Genomic DNA, 20,625 nt, shown 5'->3' with positions numbered 1-20,625 from the left:
TTGTGGCTAGTATAGATCTTCAAAGTAGTCTCTAATTATCTTTTGAATCTCCCTTGTTTCTGTTATGATGTCCCCCTTTTCATTTCTGATTCGATTTATTAGGGTTTTCTCTCTTTCTTTCTTTGTGAGTCTTGCTAGCAGTTTATCAATCTTATTTATTTTCTCGAAGAACCAGCTCTTTGTTTCATTGATCTTTCGGATTGTTTTTTTGGTTTCAATGTCATTAATTTCTGCTCTAATTTTTATTATTTCTTTCCTTCGGTCTGGTTTGGGTTCCTTTTTCTGGTTCTTTTCTAAAGTCTTGAGTCATGAAGTCAAACTATCTATGTAGGCCCTTTCTTCCTTCCTGAGGAATGCTTGGAGGGCTATAAATTTTCCCCTTGACACAGCTTTAGGAACTCTCCCAAACAGTTTCTATGAAGCACACATCTCCCTAATACCAAAAGCAAACAAAGACAACATTAAGAAAGAAAACTATAGACCAATATCCCTGATGAACACCGATGTGAAGATCCTCAACAAAATATTAGCAAATAGGATCCAACAACTCATCAAAATGATCATACATCATGACCAAGTGGGATTCATCCCGGGGATGCAAGGATGGTTTAACATTCGGAAATCAATCAACATAATCCATCATATCAACAAAAGTAAAGATAAAAACCATATGATCATATCAATAGATGCAGAGAAAGCATTTGACAAGATCCAACATCCTCTCATGATGAAGACCCTCACCAAAATGGGGTTTGGAGGAACTTTCCACAAGATAGTCGAAACCATCTACTACAAACCTAAGGCAAGCATTATCCTCAACGGGGAAAAACTAAGGGCCTTTCCTCTAAGATTGGGGACAAGTTAAGGATGCCCACTCTCACCACTTCTCTTCAATATAGTACTGGAAGTACTTGCGATAGCTATTAGACAAGAAAAAGAGATTAAGAGTATCCAGATAGGAAAGTAAGAAATCAAACTCTCACTAATAGCAGACGATATGATACTATATCTAAAGAAGCCTAAAGCCTCTACTAAGAAACTCTTAGAAACAGTAAACTTATACAGTAAAGTTGCAGGCTACAAAATCAATACCCAAAAATCCATGTCCTTCCTATACACAAACAATGAGGCAGAGGAAAGGGACATGAAAAATGCAATCCCATTCACAATCGTGCCCCAGAAAATCAAGTACCTGGAATCAGCTTAACCAAGGACGTAAAAGACCTCTACAAAGAAAACTATAAAACGCTATTCCATGAAATAAAAGAGGACATGAGGAAATGGAAACATATACCCTGCTCGTGGATAGGGAGAATCAATGTTGTCAAAATGGCAATACTCCCCAAAGCATTATACAGATTTAATGTGATCCCTATAAAGATACCCATGACATTCTTCAAAGAAATGGATCAAGCAATCCTAAAATTCATATGGAACAACGAATGTCCATGGATAGCTTAAACAATTATTGGGAAAAAGACGATGGGAGGCATCACCCTCCCCAACCTCAAACGTTATTACAAAGCAGTAACAATTAAAACAGCATGGTACTGGAACAAAGGCAGAGCTGAAGACCAATGGAACAGAGTGGAATATCCATACACACAACCCCAAATGTATGATCATCTAATCTTTGATAAGGGAGCAAGAGATGTGAAGTGGAGCAAGGAAAGCCTCTTTAACAAATGGTGCTGGCACAACTGGACAACCACATGCAAAAGAATGTGCTTAGACCTCGACCTGACACCATGCACAAAAGTCAGATCAAAATGGATTAAAGACCTCAACATCAGACCACAAAGCATTTGACAAAGCATTTGACATTGAAGAAAAGGTCAGCAAAACCCTCCATGATATTGAAGATAAAGGTATCTTCAAAGATGACACGGAACTAAGCAATCTAGTAGAAACAGAGATCAACAAATGGGACTACATTAAACTGAAAAGCTTCTGCACTGCAAAAGATACAGTGACCAGAATACAAAGACTATCTACAGAATGGGAAAGGATATTTACACAATACCCATCAGATAAGGGGTTGATATCAATGGTATATAAAGCACTGGTTGAACTCTACAAGAAGAAAACATCCAACCCCATCAGAAAATGGGGCGAAGAAACGAACAGAAACTTTCCCAAGGAAGAGATATGAATGGCCAAAAGGCACATGAAAAAGTGCTCTACATCATTAGTCATCAGGGAGATGCAGATCAAAACAACCATGAGATACCACCTCACACCACAGAGACTAGCACACATCCAAAAGTACAAAGCAACCGCTGTTGGAGAGGATGTGGGGAGAAAGGGACCCTTGTACACTGCTGGTGGGAATGCCGCCTGGTTCAGCCCTTTTGGAAAACAATATGGAAGATTCTCAAAAAATTAGATATTGAGCTGCCATTTGACCCAGCAATACCACTGCTGGGAATATATCCCAGAGAAGCAAAAAAGTATAGTCAAAATGACATCTGCACTCATATGTTAATTGCAGCACTGTTTACAATAGCCAGAATCTGGAAAAAAACCCGAGTGCCCTCGAACAGATGACTGGTTGAAGAAACTTTGGTACATCTATACAATGGAATACTATGCAGCTGTTAGAAAAAAGGAGGTCACGAATTTTGCATATAAGTGGATCGGCATGGAAAGTATCATGCTAAGTGAAATGAGTCAGAAAGAGAGAGACAGACATAGAAAGATTGCACTCATCTGTGGGATATAGAATAACAGAGTAGGAGACTAACACCCAAGAATAGAAGAATAGTAGAAATAAGTACCAGGAGGTTGACTCCATGGTTTGGAGGCTGGCCTCACATACTGGGGAGAGGGCAAATGAGAGAAAAGATCACCAAGTATATGAGGTCTGAGGCCAAGTGGGGGAAGGGTGATGCGGTCTGAATGTAGACTAGAGTCTGAACACAGTGGCCACTCAACACCTCTATTGAGAACCACAACACCTAATTAGAGAGAGAGAACAAAAGGGAATACCCTGCCACAGTGGCAAGGTGGGGTGGGGTGGAGATGGTATTGGGGAGGGTAGGAGGGATGCTGGGTTTACCGGTGGTGGAAAATGGGCACTGGTGAAGGGATGGGCTCTCGAACTTTGTATGAGGGAAATATGAGCACAAAAATGTATTAATCTGTAACTGTACCCTCACGGTGATTCACTAATTAAAAATAAATAAATTTTTAAAAAAAGAAAAAAAAGTAGAGTGGGAACAAAGGAGAGGAGAGTGAAAAGAGAAAACAAAAAGATACAGAAGAGGGCAAAGCAGAATTCAAGATGAAGCTACATACATTTATAACAAAGTCTCAGAAAAGTCATACACTCATGCTTGCCATATGTTGTTGGTTCCATACACCAACCCTGTGTAGATGGGATTCTAGAGAAGAGGCTGTACATGATTTAAAAAGTGAGGTTCAGTATTACTGAAACTTTTTAAGAGTGTGGTTACTACATCTTCTAAAGTTAAACTCTTTCTCTTTACTGTTTAGAATATGTATTGAAATGGATAGAATAAACCATGCAGTTGTGTCTTAAATACAAAATATTATATCTCATTAATAATTGTGGAAAACCAGAAAATTTATATTTGAGGAATATTAAAAAATAGGAATAAACCATAATATTGATTCTATTTACTACATGGTATGGGAAGCATCACCATTCTTTGTCATTCCTGAAAAATTCTTCAATATTGTCTGGTTTTAAAAACTAAACTTATATATCATTTTTAATATCTTACCTCAGTCTTCTTGGGATTAAGTAATGAAATGATGCAAACTAATTTTATTAGTTTTTAATGACTGATAAACTAATTTGTCCTAGGTTATTAGTAGATTACTTTTCCAGAAAAAAAATGTTTTCCTTCAAGAGGACTATTTCTTACAGTTCTTTAAAATATTAAAACAAAAATTTTAGCAGATACGTAAAATTACTTTATGTTACATTATTTTTTATTTTTAACTAATTTAATCTCATTTCATTGGTGGAAATATCAAGTCTGTCTGCTTACCTCACTATAGACCTTATGTATTAGAGGGTCATGGGGGATATGATTCATATGAGGATATGATTTATATTTTCTTTACCAGAATATAGGCCATTGACTAACTCTTAGGAGAAATGACTATTGTAAATGAAAGACTTAATATTGAATTCTAACTGAATAATAAACTAATGCTGAAAAATTTATTTATCTTTCAGGGCTCCTCATTTCTTCATCTTTAGGAACATTAGTACAGCTATCACTTAAGATGACTCAGACTCAATTTTCTACCAGTATTTATAAATTTGGACCACTGAAATTCCATTTTAAATTTTATAATAAAAATATATTGAGTTAACTATATTTTATAAGGATGACCACAATGCAGAATGCTAATAAAATAAATTAAATGTGTATATTAGACATTCACTAGGGTTTATGAGAATGATTTATATTTTCTTTACCCAAACATAAGCTATAGAATTACTTTTAGTAGAAATGACTACTGTAAATGAAAAGACCAATATTTAATCCTGAGTCATGAACTCTGAATAAATATATGCATATATATACATATATATTTAGTTGATATTATGTAATGATGTAAAATCCTAAATTATCTATGCTTCAGCACCATCACAAAGAACAGATTAAGAGTTTATCTTTTATTCTCTGAGTAGCTTGACAGGAGAAATTAATATAAGGTGCTAACAAAGCAATAGAAGTGAGTTTGAATGTCTAGTGTAAACCCTGAATGATTCAAAGTAAATTGGGCCTAATCCAGACCTGGATAAAATATATCTATTATCATAAATGATAGCTAAAGTTTAGGTATTACTTGTTTTCTATTTTTCTTAGCATTGCTCTGACTGTGGTTTTACTACTCAAAAATATTCCTAATCTTGTCCATTTTCTTTTCACTTGCCTCAGTTCCATCTGCCCACATTTTCTCCACACTTCCAGTAGCTGTCTTTTATTCTAAAGCATTATGCTCTCTAATGATCTTCATAAAATACAGGGTTGCATCTACTTCCCCACTAATTTTTGAATTTGTAACCTTAAGCCATTTACTTCTACCCTCCTGATCCTGATTACTATTCTCTCATTTCTTCATGCTCTTTATTTCAATTATTCATACTTATAATTTCATTATGGTAGTTGTTAAAGTTCTCCAGGAGACTGTTTGTATTAAAGGTGCTTTATCTAATTATACTCTATGGCACAGCTTGCCCATTCAGACTTGAGTGCTCTTATGGTACTTGCCATATTATCCTCTACTAGGAAACTAATATTGTTTCAAGATTCTATTATGAAGACTTTATAAATTATTCTAAGAGGAGATAAGGACAGGAAGATCAGATACCCTGTGTTCTATTCCTTTTTTTCTTTATAAATGACATGTGTTTTTTTTTTTCTCTTTAACAGTAAATCAAAGAGTTCTCACTCATAAAATGAGCTAGAATTATACTTGGAGTAAGGGAAACAAAAGCCAATTCCTTAACCCAATGTAGTACAAGTGAAGAAAATATGGAAACACAAAGCAGAAAAAGTATGTCTTATACTGAACTATGTAACAGCACCCTCAGAATGAGAAAGAGAGAGAGAGAGAAAGAGAGAAAGAGAGAGAGGGGGAGGGAGAAAAGATTTAACCTATAAAGCGATGGGAAAATAAAAAAAAAACTAACATTTGAAATGACAAAATACCCTGAATTGCATCGATAAGTAGCAATTTGACAAAGGGGAAGGAATCAGATCCAGGACAAAATATGCATGGAATAAAAAAGAGCAAGTTGTAATTTCTTGTCAGAGTAGCTAAATAGTGTCATTGCTAACTAATTTTTTTTATCACAATCAATTTCAAAAAACAAAACAGAACAAAAGAAAACATGGATTTGATACATTATACCAAAATTTATCTGATAACGTCCAACTTAATATGTGTTACACCAGTTGATCAGGATAGATAACACTATAGCTAAGGTGTGGGGGAAACAGAAGTATGGTTTGGAGGAAAGTTAAGCTCACTTCATAGACTTTTATTAATGCCTTAGGAGAGTCAGTGCTGCCTATTCATTCACATAGAAACTGTTAGGAACAGTCTTGGTAGTTCTATGAATTAAGAGAATTATGGTTACATGAAAGACTTACAGGGTCAGAAATTTATGTCAAATATTCAGAATTCCCTTCTCCATTTATATTACATCAAAGAGACATGCTATTTCAAGAAAGGCTTTAGATTTTGAAAAGATTCAGGTATATTCTTTATCCTCTAATTTGCTAGTCCCTAGCAGTTTAAAGTTGAGAACTCGATAATAATTTCCTTCCATATATGCCTGGATAACTCTGCCCTGGAATCCATCCTCTTCCCCATATTGTTCCTCACATAGACTGATGTCTTACATTTTTCCCCCTTTTTTTTTTTCTTTTTGGGTCACACCAGGGGATGCACAGGGGTTACTCCTGGCTTTACACTCAGGAATCACCCTTGGCAGTGCTTAGGAGACCATATGGGATGCTGGGAATCGAATCTGGGTAGGCCGCGTGCAAGGCAAATGCCCTACCCGCTGTGCTATCACTCCAGCCCCCAAAACATAGAAATTAGCTCCGATTCAACTCAGGGGCTCAAAAGAGACAGGGTCTCCCTATGTTGCCCAGGCTGGAGTGCAGTGGCTATTCACAGGTGTGATCCCACTACTGATCAGCAGGGGAGTTTTGACCTGCTCCGTTTCCGACCTGGGCCCCTTCACCCCTCCTTAGGCAACCTGGTGGTCCTCCGCTCCTGGAGGGTCACCATATTGATGCCGAACTTAGTGCGGACACCCAATGGGCATAGCGCACTACAGTCCAGAACTCCTGGACTCAAGCGATCCTCCGGCCCCAGCCTCCCGAGTAGCTGGGACTACAGGCTCAGGCCACCACGCCTGGCACCCCCTTTCTACCACTCATTAGAGGACTGTGACATGGACATTGATTGTCAACTCATTTGCATACAGTCACAAGACTAGAGAACTGCAATAGGCAAGAAAATAGTAATTCTGATTTCAAGGTTCATGGTATTATAAATAAATTCCACAGATCAATGTATTTAGCAATATGTATTTACAGGAGTGAGGCACATTTAAACTATTTTACATATATAGATAAAACAAAGTCTCAGAGAAATGACTACCTGAACAATAAGTATATAGATCTGTCACTGTCACTGGCATCCCATTGCAAATCGATTTGCTCAAGCAGGCACCAGTAATATCTCCATTGTGAGATTTGTTGTTACTGTGTTTGGCGTATCAGATATGCCATGAGTAGCTTGCCAGGCTCTGCCTTGTGGGTGAGATACTCGATAGTTTGCTGGGTTCTCCGAGAGGGGCGGAGGAATTGAACACGGGTCAGCTGCATGCAAGGCAAATGCCTACCACTGTGCTATCGCTCCAGCCCTGTATGTAGATCACGTAACATTTATCATCCTATTTCTAATAAATTAGGGGGTAAGAAACACATTCAAGACTGAGTCCTCAGAATGATATGTGTGAATGGGTATGCGAACAGAAAGTTATTTGGAGAATATATCAGACAATCCATGATCCAATTTCATAGCACATTAGTTTTGTTAAAGAAGAAATAATATAAAATATTTTCATTCATAGCTTTGGGGAATATTATATGAAGTACCAAAAATATACAAAGGGTCTAAGTGTAGTATTATTAAACAAATAAGAAAAAATAAAACCAATTACATATAATAAATAGATTGCTGGTTATCCGAGAAAAGGGAGAGCCATAGAAAAAAATAACTTAAATGGGAAGCCAACAATAACAGGTATTGCCACCAAATTCAGATGTTGTCAACGAGAAAAGGATGCCTCTCGGGAACCTTGGCTGAAGAGTAGCAATTGTTTCAGATGAAAGGTAGTGTAACATAGGTTCAGTTGTGTGAGATCAAAATGTGAGGCATGACTGGCTGTTTTCTTGATTAATAATTTATTTGTGACCCAGGTCATTCCATCCCCATTAGCCTGTGTTCTTATAGCAACTATCAATCCCTAATTTGGGCCTGGATTACCAGGGCATTGTACCAGAAGTGACACACTAAAGAGACTTCCCACTTCTTCTTCTATTAGTCTTTGTTCAAATTTGTTGAGTCACCTATATTGGATCAATTTTAGAATTAAACGCAAACTGTAAAGTTGTACATTAAAGCAATTCAATCTCTCATATGCTTTCCATATTTGCAAAATGTAGCCTTTTCATAAGTGTGTGGATATAATAAAGGTCAACATTCATCATTCTAGTGTTTAGGAAACTTTTAAAACCATGTTACTTTCTTGAAGTGTTTTAGGAACAAGTTGATACAGTGGCATGCCTTATAAAAGCAAAAACAAGGACTTCCCTGAACTAGAGAAGTTTCTCATAATTCAGTTTCTATAAAACAATTAGTGAGTTTACTGGATGACTAGTATAAGTAAAACATACCGTAATAGCCACTTACAGAATAATAATATAAAAAGAGCAGTTACCCCTTCAAATTACTATCTTTTTCTATGAGTTGTGCAACTCTCTGATGAAGTGATTCAGGGTAAGCAATTCCGGGATGCTTGTCTCCTCAAGCTCAATGGATTATACGGATCAGAGTGGATAAGGAATAACAAATAAGTAGACATTTTCCAGGATAATAAAATTTATGATTTTTCTGATGACCATGTATAAAATGTAAAACAAAAAACCCTGAAATTATATGATACTTTAAAACAGTATCAAGTGAAAAATACCATTGTATTTTTTGGAGAGTATTGGAATAATGCAGGGGAGTGATAGTAGCTTCTAATGCAGTTGGGGGATTACTTTCTGTGTGCCCACTTAGAGAAAGTAGATACATGGGCAGGACAGCTGCTAAGAGATATTTTTATAAGGGGCAGTAGGTCAGATATGTTTCACAACCTCTCGAAAGTTAAATTTTCATCTATACACTACTGTGTTGAGAAATCACTCATCCAAATGTATCATCAATGTACTAGGATGTGTTATCTGTAAGAACAATATAGAAATAAAAGACACAAATAACCTTCCATTCAAGGGGCTTGCATAGCAAGGATCGTAAAAACAAAAGATGACAATTGAATGTTAGCATGAGTTCACAATTTTTTTTTGCAACTCCTGTCTAAGCTCAGTGAAGAGGCATGAGAGCACAGTGGGTTGAGTGCTTACCTTGGGCCTCAGCACATATAGTCATGAGAATACAATACCACCTAGAGTAATCCCTGAGCACAGTGCCAAGAATTAGCCCTGAGCAGCACTAATGTGTTCCCCCAAACAAAAATAAACAAATCTATTTGTTCATGTTTTTTAATTTAATTTAATGTAATTAATTAATTTATTTATTTTTACACCCATCCCTTCACCAGTATACATATTCCACCACCAAGAACCACAGTAAACCTTCCCACAACCCCCTCACCCCCCTGCCCCCACCCGTGTAGCTGATAAATTTCACTTTACCTTCTCTTTACTTTGATTAAATTCAATATTTCAACAATAATAGTAAATTTTTTGTTGAAATATTGATTGTTCATGTTTTTATGTATTTTGTAAAATATATTTTTATTTTTCAAAAATAAACAAAATTTAATAAATGAAGCTCCAGTTCCCTCCCCACCCCAGCAGAGCTCCCGGTGGAGAAGCTCTCGAGGCCCTTCTCCACACGTTCAGATGGGCCTCACGCATCGGAACCAGCAGAGGAAACCAGGTGTGTGTAATCCCATCAACGGCCAACATCCAGAGACTTAAAAGCACGCTCCCAGAAGCGCGTGGCCAAGATATCTTGTAGCCTACTTCTCCCTCTGGGAGAAACTGGCAATCTTCTGAGAGTTTCCTGCCCACATGGGACAGCCTTGCAAGCTTCCCATGGTGCATTCATATGCAAAATCCAGTAACAAGCTGGATCTCATTCCCCTGACCCTGAAAGAACCCCCTGTGTGACATTGTTGGGAGGGCTGAGTTGAGGGAGACTTTTAAGATCTCAGGGAAAGGATGAAATAAGAGGTTACTGAGCCTGCTTGAGAAATTGACGATTAACGGGTTTTCATGATTCATGAAATAAAATATTAGTTCTAACATATCCTTTGCAGCTGAATATCTGCTGTATAACCTCAGGGGGGCTAGGACAGACCCCCGCTGGCTCTCTCTCTTGCCGCCCACATTTGGTGGACTCGAGCCACTTCCCCAGGCGGGTGGCCCAGGCCACCGGTAGACAAAGGAGGAAATGAGGGCCAAGCTCATTGGTGATCAGTTGCCATTTATTCTATTATCCCCAAGCTCCTGCTCCAGTCTCACTAAGCTCCCATTCACACTGCCCCTCATTCCTGTCCCCTCCTGTCTCTCTTGCTCATGCTCATCTCTCCATGCTCCCTTGCTCCCTTTCTCAGCCTCATCTCTCGTATCTCCAAGCTCCAGCTCCTGCATTCTCCCCTATGTTCTTCTCCCTCTGTCCCCCTTGCTAGTCTCTCTGCGCTCCATCTTGCTGCCTTAGTCTCTCTCTCTCTCTCTCTCTCTCTCTCTCTCTCTCTCTCTCTCTCTCTCTCTCTCTCTCTCTCTCTCTCTCTCATAGCTCTCTCCAACTCCCTGTATTGGGGGTAGTCACCACACCCTGTCTGGCAGCAAAATCAACATATCAAAAGCCCTTCTTCTGCTCAAGAGCAAAATACCACTTAGGGGTGTTTCTGCTCTCCTTAGTCCAATAACTTAATTAACATCTTAATTCTACTTAATATTATTATTTTGTATTTGGACACAGTAAGAGATACATTGAGCTTGTAGGGTGGCTCTCCTGGGAACATCTCACCACAGACTCAGACTACATTGCTTAGGCCGGATTAATCATTCCTAACCCTAGCAGGGTCTGAATCTAGTTATTGCTTTTTGGATCATGACAGCATTTTTCCATGACCAGGCTCTTAACTTATAGTTAAGCATGATGGCACTTTGGCCAGGCCCATATCAATGCCAGGGTAGCACCTAGATCACAGCTTGCCCTGGGTCCAAGTCCCTCGAGGGACTCTGCTTTTGGGGTGCTAGGAAGTAAGGGCAACTGTACTTAGGTCACAGATACCCCAGAAGTAATATTATCTGGAGTCAATTAACTCCCATGTTACAAAGGCATGTCTTTAACCATCTTCCTGTGTCCATACAAAAAAAGACATTGCTCTGAATTAACTATGCAAAGGACTTAAGGAGAAGAGTAAAACAATATTTATATGTCAACAGAGCACAAAAAAAAGAGGTTACAAGTAAACACAGATGAATGGGAGCACTCTGATGGGAGCGACCCAATAAACCTAAGCTCCCTGTGGCAAGGCTGAAAGGACAAACCAATGTTATCCTACACATGTTTTTATATATTTTGTAATATATTTTTTCAAAAATAAACAAAATATTAGTTCTGACATATCCTCTGCAGCTGAATTTCCTGAACTACAATGTACATATTTGTACCATCTCCTTAAATTATGAAGTTTAACTGAGTTTTATTTTCATTGTACATATGAACTCTGGTTTAGACACACAAGATTTTTTTTTGCTTTTTGGGTCACACCTGGCAATGCACAGGGGTTACTCCTGGCTCTGCACTCAGGAATTACTCCTGGCGGTGCTCAGGGGACCATATGGGATGCTGGGAATCGAACCTGGGTCAGCCGCATGCAAGGCAAACGCCCTACCCGCTGTGCTATCTCTCCAGCCCCCTCACACAAGATATTTTTTAAGCTAGGCAGTATTATGCAAAAGTACATATACAAGTTTGCTCTAATTTTTCATGAACGCTTAACCTGGCAAGTGATGAAAATAATTGAACAGAATTCTATTGAGAAAAGCTAAATATTTTTTTAATTCCATTGATTCATCATGAGATATAATTATAAACTTTCACATCTAACAATGATCAAACACTTATCCCTCCACCATGCACATTCCCCACCCCCAATATCCCCAGTATACCCCCACCTTTCCCACCCTCCCCCTGCCTCCATGGCAGACAATATTCTCCACACTCTCTCTACTTTTGGGCATTATGGTTTGCAATGCAGATACTGAGAGGTCATCATGTTTGGTCCTTCATCTACCACTGACCAAGCAAGTGGAAACAAACAGGAAAAGCAATAATTTTTAATAAATAAAACTTATTATTTTCAATAAAGAAATAAATGAGATACAGAATCTCATGTAAGCATCCAACAGAGTAGAGTGAGTTCTGAATTAATTATTAGTGTCGTAAGAATCCAAGTGGTATTTCACATGTTTTTTTCAGTCATGGACCTTAAGGCAATGGTCTTAAGATAGGTTGAGGATGTTTAAGAAAAAAATAAGATATATTTGGTCCAGGGATGGTGTTCAAGGGACAGGATAACATCTTGAATGTACAAAGCATAGAGTTTGATCCTCAACACGTGTTCCCCAAATCCTGCATGAACAGATGTGACTCTAATGGTCCAAATAGCCCCAGAACACATTTTTCCTGAACCTGAAATGACTCATCCAAATAAGGAATATGAATTCCATGCACTTGGAGTCTAATTAAAGATGCAAAACTGAAGGAAAACTGATTCCTCAGGTGGTTCTGCGCCACTTTGCTAATGGCAGCACCTTTAGACAGTGTAGGGACTATAGGAAGGGAAGTAGCTTTATGGATTTAACAAATGGCTCCAAAACTTAGCCTAATGCCCCACTTTCAGAAAAGGCTTAGTCAGGAGCAGAGCAACAGAGCAATAATACCATAGGTAGGATGTTTGGCTCGGGGTGGACCCAAATTTAATACTCGGGACCACCTAGGGTCTCCTGAATATACCAGCAGTGATCCCCAAGCACAAAGCCAGGAGAATATGTAGCTGGATGTGACTTAAAAACAAAAATTTAAAAGAAAAAGAAAGAACTGAAAAAGAAAAAGAAAAGAAAAGATTTACCAGCATTCCCGTGGAAACTGAAGTTGAGGGATTACTTCTGTCTCTGTGCTTTGGGATCACTCTTGGCAGACTCGCAGTGCCAAGAATCCAATCCTGGTCACTTGCATGCAAGGCAAGTGCCTTACCTTCTATACTGTCTCACCAGCCCCAAGACTCTTACAGCCCCCACCCCCATATTGTTCCAGTACCCCCAGGGAGGATTTTCATCTGCTTTGAAAAGAGTGCTAGAGATTAGACCTGTATTCACATAAGGCACAACTATTCCAAATTCATTTAAGTGGTCATTGGTAGGCAGCTTTAATTCCTCCACATGAAGAAACCTCCAGAAGAATGCTTTAGTTTATTCATTTCTTGTCTAAATGTCCAGAGACAGAGAGGGAAGAGAGAACCTATGCGTTCAATTTTTTTTATCTAACACTAGAAATGACAACAAATATGACTTCTGCTGTATCCTATGCATAAATTCTGAGCACAAATCCTAAAGAAATGATCTAGGATTTTTTAGTGGGTGACTATATTAGGAAGTGGAGAATAACTTAGGGTCTGTCTACCATCTCCAATGAAGGATATACTGAAAACTGATAAATGACAAGACTGAAGAGCTAATATATTAAGAAAATGAACATTGTTAACAGATGGGTTACAGCTGACATAAAGTCCTGGGAGAAAACAATACCAATGAGAGAGTCTGTAGACCAGTTACACTCACAGAGTGCATGTAAGCCTTAGGACTCATTGCAAGTAAATGGAAAGGCAGGAAAGCAGCATATAATTCCCCAAAATCTAATTACAATTTTGAATAGTACATTCAGAGATAATGCATGATCTCTTCCTACCTATATATGAAATTAATTCTTAAACGCAATACTTTGAGAAACCTAATACATTCCTTGAACTCTTACCTGTAACCTAATATGTAGCAAGAATTGGTGAAATATTAGTGTTTAAATGAGATGTGTTCCATTGTGAAAGAGGAAGCGTGTCATAAGACCTTTCACTTGGACACAATTAGAAAGAAGAAAGCCCCCAAGGAGATATGTTTCTAGAAAAAACTAAGAGTACATTCCAAAGGATTGTAGAAATTTGAGGGTCTGCAGAGATAGTAGTGGGAAGGGCACTTGCCTGGGTTCTATCCCCGGTTCAATACAGTTGATCTGGGTTCAGTGCAGCCCAGATGGTCCCCCAAGCGCTTCCAGGAGAGATGTCTGAGATCAGAATGTGGCATAACCCTGAGTAGTAGTTAAAACACCGCCAGGTGTAGCCACTCCCAAGAAATAAAGAAAATGATTGTAGAATTCTGTAAGAAATAAATGGGTAACAACGATTTTAGTAACATTATAAAGTAACAAGTAATAAAATAGAAAAAGTTAACATATATTAAGTTACAAAATCTAAAATCTCAGGGATAGGATGAATGTAGAGGTTACTGAGACTGCTTGAGCCACTCAACGATCAACGGGATTTCGTGATTCATGATTTGTGATTAAGTTACACATCAAAATACATTACATCTTATGAAAATTAAAACCACAAAGAAAAGGATCATTTTAAACATTTTCAAAAGTTTGCTATAGAATACTTGAAAGCTTTCTTTATTTTTAACTAATTCTCCCAGATTGACTCAGATTTAGATTGAATTTTGAAATGAAGATAATCAAGCATGTGTTCATTTTTATCTACCAATAGTAAATTTGCTCAACATTTGAGTCTAATCTACTCTTTTACGTAAAACTTTTGTTGATTTTGAACCCAGTGGGAAAAAATGTGCAATGTGTTTTTTACTTTCCTAAGAATAGCTTACTTTTATCTGACAAGATGCAATCCAGTAACTATCTTCTATTTACTATAACACTTCATTCGTTTTATCATCCAATATTACTACTTAGGTTTTACAAAAAAAAAGTGCTCACATAGTTATTTTTTCTCAGAAATGCCACGAAACTTGGTCTTGTTCTGTAATAATTTATGGATTCCTGGATTCTTACTACAGTTCCCTAAATCAGACAAGATTAGGCACGTTCAGGGTGTTATGGCCGTAGACAGACTCTTACTACTCTTTCTATATTTCACTTACCTTACCTCTTTCTCATTTCCCAATGAATACTGATTTTTGAAACCATAATCAAAGCAGTCCAAATGCAATCTGTGTTTGCTCGTAGCTGCACATCACTCACCCCTCCCCACCACACACATCAATCTAGTATGTTTTTTCTTAGTGCTAGATTAAATGTAGTTTTGTCTCTTTCTCTGGGTTTTTGACAGTCATTATAGTAACAATATCTATATTGTTTGAGAAGAGAACCATTTCTACTTGTGTATGTAAGAAGTATATTGACATGTTTTCCTGAAATGTGAGTTATATTTTCCTACCGGTAGATACAGAGAATGAGGTCTTCTGATTTATATAAATAAGAAAAAATACTCAAGATATTGGACTCAGTTAATCATCAATAGAATTTTAATGTTACAAAAAAACTTTTTAAATTTTGCTTCTTAATCCCTTTATAAAACATATGACCTTGCTATCGTTAGCTAACTATTTATCTTTAAGGGAAGTTATATTAAATTTAATAATTCAACAAAATTTTGGTGATTTTTAATATATATAATTTAATTATATATTTATTTGTAATATTTATATATTGATATTTGGTTAAGAGGCCACCCCCAATGATGATGAGGGAATATTTCCACTCAATGCTTTCGGTACACTCCTGGCAACCAAGCAGGGAATTGTACAGTGCTAGATGTCTAATCCACTTCTCTTGCATGTAAAGAATGTTGTCCAAACTAATCCACTCTCTTTGGCCCTAAAAAGGAAACTTAACTTTTAAAGTGGTTTTCTAATATTTTTGCTATGGTTGAATGCTGCTGTTACAGAGGTAAAATAAATTACCATGGATACCATAATATTTTTGGAAAAAAATGTATTTTATTCTATATAACTCTTAATTTTTAAAAATCCATTTTACTTACCCACTAAGAATAATGGTAACATTTTCCAGACAAGTCTTTCTATTTTTCTTGCTTTTAGTAGACTTTTAAAGTTATCCTGGTACTACTCAAGTCAGCCAAAAAGACTATCCTTGGAGATGTTAACAGCAATTTCACCATAATGAATATATGGATGCTATTACATCAAATAATATATACTTGAAATTATGACATGCAAAGAAGTTTGTTCAGAAGGAAATTTACATCAGACCAATGAAACCCAGTTAACAGACAAGATCCTGCCAGACTCTTGGGTCCCACAGGACAGGTTCTTTTTTTTTTTTTTTTTTGGATCACACCCAGCGATGCTTGGAGGTGGCTCCTGGCTCTGCACTCAGGACTTAATTTTGATGGTGCTTGAGCGAACATATGCAATGCTAGGTATCAAACCCTGGGTGGCTGCGAGCAAGATAAATGTCCTACCTGCCGTACTATCTCTCTTGCCCCATCTCCATAGGGTAGTTTAAGAGTAAGAAATCCCTATTTCTTTTTAAAATTTTTTTTTTATTCTTTTATAGAATCACCATGTGGAAAGTTACAAAGTGAGAAATCCCTATTTCTTAAGCTATGAACCATATCCCTGTCCCACCTAAAAGTAATCTTTTCTAATAAACAAATTATAACAATTTCCCACTATGAACTTTATGTCAATATATACTTAAGGATACTTTTTTAACAAGCATGAGAGTGCTGCTATAATATTTTTGTCAATCTCCACTATTGACTATCATTCATCCTATATGTCAGTCAAACTGAACTCCCTATTACTTTTTCAACATGATTATGTTTTTATCAAGTTCTTTTTGAGTCAGTTTTGGTTGAGTGATGTGCATTACCTTGCCTCAAAAAATCCTCAATCTTTTTTTTTTGTTATTTTTCTGTTTTTGAAAATCAATGTTTGCTAATGTAAAATTCAGACCAACCTACCTTAAGTCAATGTTTGGATCAGGTTCGAAAGTATAAATGAATATAATATAGAACAGTTGAAACAAGAGAAATAAATCACACACTTTTATCAACTATATGTGTTCTGAAATGTTAACAGTGAGTAGCTGCTGATTTCATGTTGTTTTTTTCTACATTCAGTTTGTCTGCCTTTTATGCACATCATATGGTGCATATTTTATTCACATTTGCTTAGACCATTGATTTGGTGATTTAATTAATCTATCTTCACAAAGAGTTTATAAATATTACTATATGACATTTTTTTTCCACCAAACAGATTAGAACCCATTTATAGGAATCTCTAAACACTAAGAATTTTCCTATTTTTCTTCAAGTTATCATCTTCTCCTAAGAAGAATCATTCATGTTCCTTTCTTTAGGATCCTTTAAACATGGAGGGAATTGTGCCAACGTAAGGGCTGGAACAATAGCACAGTGGGTAGAGAGTTTGCCTTGCACGTGGCTGACCTTGGTTCGATTCCCAGCATCCCATAAGGTGCCCTGAGCACTGCCAGGAGAAATTTCTGAGTGCAGAGCCAGGAGTAACCCTTGTGCATTGCCAGATGTGACCCCAAAAGAAAAAAAATAAACACTAGTTTGAAAATAGATTCTCCAGCTTCTTGGGAAAATTTTTGGTTCATTTGTGTTTTATTCCTGGGATAGAATGCATATGCATACATACAAATCTTGCAAAAACATATCTGTTTTAAATTCTAACACTCTGCCTTTGATTTAAATAGTTCATATTCAAACTTTTGGCTCTAATCTAGCTCCACAGATTTTATTCTGCCTGGACCTTTTCCTTAATTATGTAACCATTTTCTTCAGGAACAATAAATAATTTATTATTTACAATATATTTATTTTTTTAACTTTAGAATACAACAACATAGTTACCTGATTAGTTATGCTTATGTGTAATAAATGTGCCAATAAGGGGTTAGTGTTATGTTCAGTTCTTTTTTGTCTTCGGCTTTATGGAATCTCTGAATCACAGTTATAACATAAATGGCACATCTTCTGTGAGATCGTTCCCCAGGCTGTTACTGTTGAGAAAAAAAAAATTACCAACATTCTGCTTTGCTACTAGAACAAGTCAGCATAAAGACTCTGTAGACATAAGCACAAGAAAGGCTTTGCTCTCAAAATGCTTCTTGCCTCAAAACTACTTGGAGCCTGTATTTTGCTCGAAATACTCAAATACAAGTTGCATTAGAATGAGTTTTACAAATGCTGTCAATTAGAGAATGAATGAAAGTGTTTTCTGAGCAAATAGGAATAAAAAGAGGAAGGAAAGATATGTCTAGGCTGAAGATGCAGAATTATTTAAGAGTGAGGAGTCTGGCTTTGGAATTGTGCAAATCCAGGGTAATATATGAACTCTATAATTTAATGCTGGACACTGGGTCTTAGGCATATTATAATGCAGAGAACCTTACTGAGAATTCCACAGATGGAGATAAATCACCGTGTAGATATAGATAGGAAAGTATTGTCTTACAAAAAAAATCCAATGGCAGATTATGATAGATTCACTCAGAGATGGATACAGAAAGTTGGAATTTACATAAAAAATTTTTATTTTGTTTGGACTTTAGTCTACTTTCAGCCAGCATGTCTCATTCTGAACAGGCCCTCCTAACACCCATTACTTAATGGTCCCTTCTCTATCTAAGCTGCCTTTTCCCACCCCAGCATGCAAGGCCGGCTTCTAACCTCTGGACTGCAAACCATAACACCCAAAAGGAGAGAGAGAGAGAGGAGAGAGAGAGAGAGAGGATAGAAGAGAGAGAGAGAGAGAGGAGAGAGGAGAGACGAGAGAGAGAGAGAGAGAGGAGAGAGAGAGAGGAGAGAGACGAGAGAGGGAAGGAGGAGAGAGAGAGAGAGAGAGATGAGGAGGAGAGAGGAGGAGGAGAGAGAGGCGAAGGGGAAGAAGATCGAAGAGAAAGAGCGAGAGAGAGCGAGCGATCAGAAGGGAATGCCCTGCCACAGAGGCGGGGTGGGGTGTGGGGAGGATGCTGGGAACATTGGTGGTGCAAAATGGACACCGGTGGGGGGATGGGCAATCAACCACTGTATAACTGATATGCAAGCCTGAAAGTTTGTAAGTCTGTAATTGTACCACACAGTGATTCACTAATAAAAAAATAAATAAAGGAAACAAAACAAAACAAAAAACAGTAACACATTTTTTAAATTTTGTTTGACAGTATCAAATTTGAATATTGTTTTTAAGAATAGTTTTTCCTTTGCTTTAAGTAAATAATGTAAAATTCTCTATCATGCATATGTAATATATATTGTAAAAATACCTTTTATTGTGCTAGTGAACCTCAAAACTCTAGACTTTTCTTGGTTGTGTCTTATATGAAAAATCACCTTTGTGCCTTTCCGGCCCCGCGCAGAGATCGACCCCGGAGGCAACTGAACCACTTTTGGACACGAGCGGCGCCCCCCAAAATGCCTCCAAACTGTGTGCTCAGAGCTTCTGGCCCAGGCGCTGCCAGCGAGTGATGCAATTACCAAAAGAATTTTCCCTGGACTTCATATAGAAATCCAAAACTGCGCGGCTGTGATAGCAGCCTCGAGACCTAATATCTCTTGATTGTCAGCAACGTGTAAATGTTCCTTTTTGGCAGGGCTTACCGTGGGGGGAAACTCCAAACAATAGTACTAAGTTTTTGTTGAAGGGTAAAAGATTATAGTGATAGAATTTTAGGCAGAATTTTCCCTGGACTTTATATAGCAACCCAAAACCGCGCGGCCGCGGCAGCCTAATGTCATATAATCATCAGCAATATGAAATGGTTCCTTTGTAATGGGTTGGACTTTGGGGGGACCATAATAGGGTTAAAGTTTGTAGCGATGTGTAATTTCTGGCTGTACTTTCCCTGGACTTTATACAGAAATTCAAAGCCACGAGGCCGCTGCCATGGCCGCGCAACCTATTGTCATTTAATCATCACCAATATGAAATGGTTCCCTTTTAACGGGTCGGACTTTGGTGGGAAATCTTAGCAAGAATAGTAAGTCTTTTGCTGAAATATTGAAGGCTACCAAAGTGGTAGCCATCTCTATAGACTGAACTAAGCCATATCCCCACGCAGGCTGAGAAGAAATATCCTTCTTTCTCGGGAAGAAATGCGGCGTGGGGTTAACCATAGTATGATGTCGATTAAGCTGACACGGACCTGGTGGCGTGGGAATGGGATACAAGGGAATAAATTATTATGTACTTGGAACAGCGGGACGCTGGTGGAATCTTGAGCTGGGGCCGATACCAGCTTATTACTTTTGGTTCCAGAAACTGCTTGCAGAAATTCTACCAGACTATCAACTAAGCCAGAGCCCCACGCCGGCTGATGACAAGAAATAACCATCTTTTTTGGTTTGTTTTCCCTTTGTCAGGCAGCGTGGTAATTGCTAAACAGGCGTGATCTCGGTGGCACGGGACGAGGGGGAAAAAAATAGAAAAGTTATGTAACAAACAGCGGGACTTAATATCTCTACATTCTCAGCAATGGAGAGCCATCAAATGCTTCCTTGACAGTGGGACTGTCTTTTTTTTGGGGGGGGAAACCCTAGCAACAATAGTGAGTTATGTGTTGAAACATGGACTGTAACCAAGATAAAGCGTAAACGAAGTGAAACTTATCACTTACAAGGGCGGGGACTGGGGGGCGGGAGGGGGCGGGAGGTATAATGGGGTGGTTGGTGATGGAATATGGGCACGGGTGAAGGGAAGG

This window comes from Sorex araneus, chromosome X (genome assembly GCF_027595985.1).
Source record: "Sorex araneus isolate mSorAra2 chromosome X, mSorAra2.pri, whole genome shotgun sequence".
NCBI classification, from domain to species: domain Eukaryota; kingdom Metazoa; phylum Chordata; class Mammalia; order Eulipotyphla; family Soricidae; genus Sorex; species Sorex araneus.
This window is presented reverse-complemented; position numbering follows the sequence as displayed.